This window comes from Opisthocomus hoazin, chromosome 18 (assembly GCF_030867145.1).
Source record: "Opisthocomus hoazin isolate bOpiHoa1 chromosome 18, bOpiHoa1.hap1, whole genome shotgun sequence".
Taxonomy (NCBI): domain Eukaryota; kingdom Metazoa; phylum Chordata; class Aves; order Opisthocomiformes; family Opisthocomidae; genus Opisthocomus; species Opisthocomus hoazin.
The window spans coordinates 1,916,620-1,924,153 of record NC_134431.1 but is presented as its reverse complement, the minus strand read 5'-3'; positions in this window follow the sequence as shown (position 1 = coordinate 1,924,153).

The window sequence follows — 7,534 nt, the reverse complement described above, 5'->3', positions numbered from 1 at the left end:
GGCGGGGCCGCGCCGGCACGTGCGTGCGTCACACCCCACCCCCCCCTCCCGGTACCTCCGCGGGCTGCAGAGGCCTCCCGTGCCCCGGGGCCGCTCTGCCTGCGCGGACCTTGGACCCGGCTGCGCCCGCGCCCGCCTCCAGCCCGCCGGTCCCCGCCCCCGCCTGGTCTGGGGGCCGCGCTCCCTCCCGGTGCAGCCTCCGCAGGGCGGGTGTGGGAGCCTCGGCCGTAAACGGGGGCGAGCTTTGCGACCAGGGTGCCACGCACCTCTGCTTTTACCGGTGAGATACTTAAAGTGGAGGTTTCCTTGAACTTACCCGGAAACTCTCACTGAATTATTGTGCAAAGTTTAAAATAATGCTGGGCGCAGGGCTCAGCCCAACACCCCGACTCACAGCACTCCCCGGAAAAGAGGTTCGAGGCCAGCGGCATCCTGGCTTGGATCAGGAATGGTGTGGCCAGCAGGAGCAGGGCAGGGATCGGGCCCCTGTGCTGGCACTGCTGAGGCCGCACCTCGAGTGCTGTGCTCAGTTCTGGGCCCCTCACTCCAAGAAGGACATTGAGGGGCTGGAGCGTGGCAGGAGAAGGGCAGCGAGGCTGGGGAGGGGCTGGAGAACAAGTCCCATGAGGAGCGGCTGAGGGAGCTGGGGCTGCTCAGGCTGGAGAAGAGGAGGCTGAGGGGGGACCTTCTCGCTCTCTCCAGCTCCCTGACAGGAGGGTGCAGGGAGGGGGGGTTGGTCTCTGCTCCCCAGTAACCAGCGACAGGACGAGAGGCGATGGCCTCAGGTTGTGTCAGGGGAGGTTCAGGTTGGATATTGGGAAAAATGTCTTTACTGAAAGAGTGGTCAGGCGTTGGACCAGGCTGCCCCGGGCAGTGGGGGAGTCCCCATCCCTGGAGGGGTTCAAACACCGTGTGGATGTGGCACTTGGGGATGTGGTTTAGCAGGCATGGGGGTGTTGGGGTGACGGTTTGACTTGGTGATCTTAGAAGTCTTTTCCAACCTTAACGATTCCATGATTCTATGATCCTACAGTGAACAGTCCCCATAGAAAGGCAAGTCCCAGTAGGAAACCTGTAGCCCTACAGCCAGCGCACGTGCAAGTGGTAACATTTGTGTTTGATATTCAGAGCGCTGCAGCCACTGGCATGCCCGATACCACGCCAAACAGTTCTGTAAATCAAAAGGTGCCCAAAGGAATAGCATGTCGTGCCCTAGGACAGGTTCACCTAGCTCAGTCATGCTTTCATTGGTTTACATCACCAACAGCCTTTTCAGCACAGCTCAGATGCACTGGCTCACAGCAGCAGGAGTTTGGGCTCTGGCGGTTCCCCAGCCACTCATCCGAGACACCAAGGTTGTATCGCTGGCAGATACAACAGCGTCTCTGCACACTCCTGCACACCTGCCTCTGCCAACGGACGAACAGGAGACTTCCCAACAGCTCTACATTGTACAGCGTGACCTATGGGCACCAAATGCTCCAAATGTGCCTCGTGTTAGGCGTCAGCCCACAGCCTCCCCAGCAAACCTGACCACCAGTTTGTCAATTATAGTCAATGTCTTTATGGACTAACTCACAGCAACCCTACACATAAAATTTCCTTCCTAAATGAAGGCTAGAACAAAGACATCACTTCATATAACTCCCACTATCTTCAGCTCAAGGCATACTTCCCCATGAAGGCTGAAAGGGACCATCACCTGACTACAGCTCAGCCAAGGAGGGGGTGGCAGGAGCTGACAGTATTTATTAAATCAGGCCAGATCAGCTCCACCTAGCGTGAATGTGCTCCAACGCTTGTCAAAATATTCTCAGCTGTTTATAACTGCATAAGGAGTGCTTAAAGACAAGTCATGCTAGCAGCATGGGTTGCCCCGACACTCTGATTTTGGAGATTAATACTTCATAGCACTGTATTGTACTACATCTTCATGGATAAGTAGTTAGTGCCTTGACTACTCATATACACCCTGGTCCTTTCGTTGTTGCTGTCACTGGTGGATTTAGGACACAAGATGGCACACGATAGGCACAAAACGGAGGGAGTAGGCTGGAGTCAGGAAGAAGGAACAGGAAAAAGAAGAGTACAAGAAACCACTACCTAACAAGAGTACAAAAACCCACTACCTAACAGAGCACATGAAACAATAACAGGATGTTATTCATGTTATACATCCTGTGACTGTTTCATTTACTGTAGTAGTTCAACTACGGAAAGTCTGGGTTGTAAATTTTAATATCTCGCAGTCACTGAAAAGCTGTGAAACTTGGGGAAAAAAAACACTTAAAAAAAAAAGGAGAATATGACATTTCTTCAGAACTATATTTCAAAAAATATTGGGCTTACTGGCTTGGCTAGGAAATACTGAAGATTTCAAGACTAGGAGAAAACATCAGTCGAAGCTATCACCTAATACAAGTGATACTTCACACAGGTACTCCATACAAAGCCAGTTAGTTGCTTGACTGGGGCAATTTACCTATTATATACAGTATAAGAAGGTTTTTGTGCAATCTCATACTTTTTTTATAAAAAACGCCCGTGATTTGTTCAACAGGATTCTCACTCGACAGTGCATGGAGAGGATCTGTGCTGAGCGTGAATTGGAACTGCACAGAAAATGAGGCCGTTGTTCACAGGACTTCATTTGTCACAGCAGGTAGAGGATGGGTATCAGAGAGTGGCAAGAATGGTCTGACAATTAATGCAGTGGCGAGGGACCATGGAGAACGGGGTTCTACCCCTACCGTAGCACAGCATCCCCTTTGCAAGGGGCGCTTTGCGTGAGCGATCATTAATTGCATACCCATTTTCTAGGTGCCCATGACAAGCATCCTCCACTCTTTCCTATTCCTTGACCAGTGTTCTGCTAGGCTGTGTAGACTGAACTCTAGAGTACATCACTGACCTTGGAAAATGCAGCACAATGCCAAATGCTCTGCCAAAACAAACCCTGCACGTCTCAAAGTGGTACCCACAAACAATGAGAACATTTGATGTTATATTCTGTGTCTCAGTTCACCCTTACACACAAACTGCAGACAACGATTTCACTTTCCCACAAACTTACACACACATTGCAAAAAAAATTCATTTCTGCCTGTGAAACACTACGATATTGTGATGGCAGCATCCAGGAGCACCCCGAACTAGGAAACTAATGTTGTTTTACGCTACACAGAGGTTTGATGAGGAGTGAAGAATCCCCATAGTGAATGATGCAGATGAAGGAGGTGTTGCATAGTTGCTGTTCCAGCTAGCACAAGCCATTCTGTGCAGTTAGGCAGGTACAATGTTTGATGATCCAGTTAGATCATATCATGGTAAATGTCACAAGGTGCCTAATGAAGGTTGTAACAGTGATGCCATCACTGGTGTCTTGTAGGCAAAGTGCTTTGCTCTGTAGCCTTACCGCTTGTGAGGGCCCCAGCCAGCAGCTGAAGGTTGCAGCAGCTTTCTTACATGCACGCTGGATGACTCACACTGCTAATTTAGCTTAGCAGGGGTCCCAAGTGGACTAGAGCCCTTGTTGTTCATGCCTTAAATTGGCTTTTAATATAGTGCTGTTATGGGTAGCATAGACGTACACTTCGAGTATCACAAATGTGTTACAGCTCACACCGCAAGCAAACTCCCCCTACCTGTCTCAGGCATAAACTCAAGCAAAACACGTATTGCCTCGTGTTTGCACAAAGTCCTTCACAACGTGACCTTGGTATTACTAGCATCTTGTGCACACCAGTGGGGATCTAGTTCAGTTCATACTATCTCACTCCACAGCAACATTTATATTACTGTAGCAAGCATTAGCATTATGACGATAATACCATTTGCCTCAGTGATATTAAAGTCAACACATTCCAGCCTCAGCGCAGCTAACTTTCTCCTCCCCTCTCCTGGGTAAAGGCTTCTGCACCTTACCAGGCCCTGATTTTGTGTTTATGGTACCATCCATTTTCAATCATTAACAGCCCAACACAGGGCAGAGAGAGCCTTTGTTTTGACTTCCCTATGACTGAGGACTAGCAACATTTAAGTTAGAGTTTGGTATGATCAAGCTGGTGCCCTTTGGGAGGAGTACGGTTAGTCCAAGGGTTAAAAGGAGGCTATGTTTTTGTTGCAAGAACACTAGAAATTATTTACTTGTGAACATGCTGTCTGTATACCCAGTCTAAGTGTGAACTAGGAGAACTTGAAGATAATAAATCAATTGGTGTGAAGGGACGTTTAGACTAACTTTACCTCTTGCCTCTTCATTTCCTTATAGCCCCAACAAGAGAAAAAAAACATCAGGTTTTGTTTCTTAGAGGAACCCTGGGGCCAGCCTGTTACACAAGAGGCTGGTTCAGTCCCTGAGAGCCTGAGGCTCTGGGTTGGTGGTAAATCAGTAAAATATCATCTTCTCCTTGCTCTCACAGTTGTAGCAACCATGAGCATAACACGAACAGAGGGCCAAGCCCTGAACCTTGTAGAGCAAGTTTAAGTAAGTAAATTCTCCCTTAATCCACTTTGGGAAATTATGAGCACCGCACCTGGTATGTTAATGGCATGCGATGGGACTGGTACAGCAACCTTCCTGCCCCTTGCTGTTACTCACCTTAAGTTTGCAATTCAGCTGCCCAGTTACTTAGTGCACACTGAGCATAAGAAAGGCTGGATAAAATAAGCAGAGTGAACGAGCAAGATTACTGCTTAGCAAGGGCTATTCAAAGCCCGGGCCTGTTAGCTCTTTTGCAGTCCAAGACCGGAGGTCTGGTTCAGAGCTCTCGTTCAGAAGTGTAATGCTGCAGCTCCAAGGGACAGACGGTCTTAGTGAAACACACAACTTGAAACTCTCACTCAACAGGATTGATAGGTTGGGTGGGTTTGTTCTTTGTAGTGGAGAGCATTGGGGTATCCTGGTACGAAGGACTACATCAGGTGAAGAAAGTACAGACCCCTGAAAGACTTAAAAAAAATTCACAATGTAAACCAGTTCATTAGCTTTATTTGGCTTGGGATCAAGCCCCAGGTGTTTAAATCGTATCTTCTCCCTTTCTATTAGTTTTGACATTATATAGCTTTTTATCAGCATCTGTTCTGCTCTGAAATGCAAGCTGATTTATACCAGAGCAATTTGCAAGGAGGTAAACCACTAGGGGATGAGTCAGCCTTTCCGATGTAGATACATCAGATACTGTATAAATAAGGGAGGTTATGAAGGTGGGACAGGAATAAACCTGGGTCTAAACAAGATAAAGGCTCCCTCTCTACTAGCATCTTCATTCCAAAAACTCTTCTTGAAGAACCTGTCAGAAGCAGGCATCCAGCTCACACTGATGCTGAGCAAATGCATGTGTTTCCGTCCTTTAAGAGCCTTAGATGGAGCATCCAGAGAGCAAAGCCGTAACTGGGATCCAAGTGGTGCCTGTGGGTACCCTGCACACCCACCATCCTGTCTCGCCACGGGCCCAGCTGACCCCAAGGCTGTCTGCAAGGTCTCTGTGCAGACAAGTGCTGGACACAGCCATCAGTTTAAAAATGCATGGCGCATTTCACCTACCCCAGCACCAGCGTGCCGTGTCTTCTTCTGAAAACTCCCCAGCAGATTTACGGTATGTTCTTCAGTCCCAGGGAAAAATAATGCTCAGCCTTTCAGGCAGGGAAGAGGGGAACAATTTTCCCAGGTTCTTGACATTCCTTTAAAATCTCTACATATCTTAGTTGTGTCATTTCCGTTCTCAGCACACCTAATCACTCCCTCCCAGTTCTCTGATTACGCACTGTAGAGCAATTGAGTAATAAAATACTTAATTAAATATCCACATGTCTTTGTTTTACCCTTTAATTAGGTTACTCGCAATAATAATAGTTTCTCACCAACCTGAGGATTTCATTCATTCCTTCTCCAGATAACAGGAAGTAATTTATCTTTTCCTACTGATACTTTTCTAAATCCCAAGTCAAATTAATCAATTCTGATTTTAAAGTCAATTAGAAATAGGTACACTCTGACATCACACTGTTATCTACATCAGTGAAATCATTAATTCAGACTTTGATAACAAGGCAGTACAACAAAAATTCTCTTTTTAGGGATGACAATGTCAAGATAATAAATTTGATTTCAAAATACAAAGCACTGGGTGCAGTAATTACCTAGTTAACAAAAAGCTCCAGAAGACTTATTTATAAGAAGACTTACTTTACAGTTTTTTATAAAGTGCTTGGAAATCCAGTAATGAAAAATTATGTGAAAACAAAATATTCCTGCATTTGTAAATCACCAATTTTACAAAGCTTTAAGTCAGATAGAAGTGTTAAGCCACTGTTAAAGATTTAAAATAGCTTAGCAGCTAATGGATGCTGCTGACATCTGATGACTATTCAACAGTCATTGTGTGATATTTGCTTGGGGCTGTCTCTAGCCCAAAGTGGGTAAGCACTCACATTATCAAAATTGCTTCCATGGGGAGACGGTCATTGTGATCTCTTCAGTACCAGGACCAGCTTTATGTTGTTGACTTTTATAGTGTTAGTGGACTGAGGTCCTAAATGAAGATGGACAAAAACCTCAGGAAACTCAACAAAGATATCCAGGGCTGTGTCATCAAGAGTGCAGTCAGCAGGGTGAGACAAGGGAACCTTGCCCTTTACTCAGCAGTGGCAAGAACCCACCTCCTAGTGCTGGGTCCAGTTTGAGCTCCTTGGTATAAGACAGGCACTGATGCACCAGAGTCCAGGGGAGGCCACCACGGTGATCAGGGATGGAGCACGGGACATGTGAGGAGATGCTGACAGAGCTAGTTCTGTTCAGTCTGTAGAAAAGAAGGCAAAGAGGGGTCTTACTGCTGTCTACAGCTGCCTGATGGGGGGGTGTAAAGAAGATGGAGCCATGCTCTTTGCAGAGGTGCACAGGGAAAGGATGAGGAACAAGAAGAAAAAGTTCCTACAAGTGAAATTCCAATTAGATATAAGGAAAAATATTCACTGTGCAGGTCATCAAAACACAGCCAGGGCATGAAGAGACCGTGGGATCTCCTTCTTTGAAGATACTTGTCTCTTGACTGGACAAGGCCCTGTGCAACCTTATCTAAGTTGGTCCTGGTTCAAGCAGAGGGTGGATCTAGAGGCCTCTGGAGGTTCCTTCCTACCTAAATGACTTTGTGTTTATGTGATTCTGTCTGGCTTTTGTGTGCTTCACTAAAATAATAATAAAAGATCGTTAAACACCTGTCAGGGAGCTAAGAAACTCAGTTCTGTTTCCAACTCTGGCAGTGACTTGCTGTGCAACCTTTCGTAAATTGTGTAATCTTGGAAAGAACAGGTTTGCCATATGCAAGGTGCATGGGGATCTGTTGGTTGCGAGTGGAAAAAGAGAGTGAATGAAAGCAGGGTCTATTTCTGGAGAGGGGATCCCATACTCTCGGGATAGCAGAATAATAAGGGTGGTCAGTGCTTCTGTGCTGCATTCTTGTCCCGGCCCTCTAGCTGAGGGTGCCTAGGGCTTTGAGGTATGAGAAAGCAATGTCCATTTACAGACTTCTGCTCA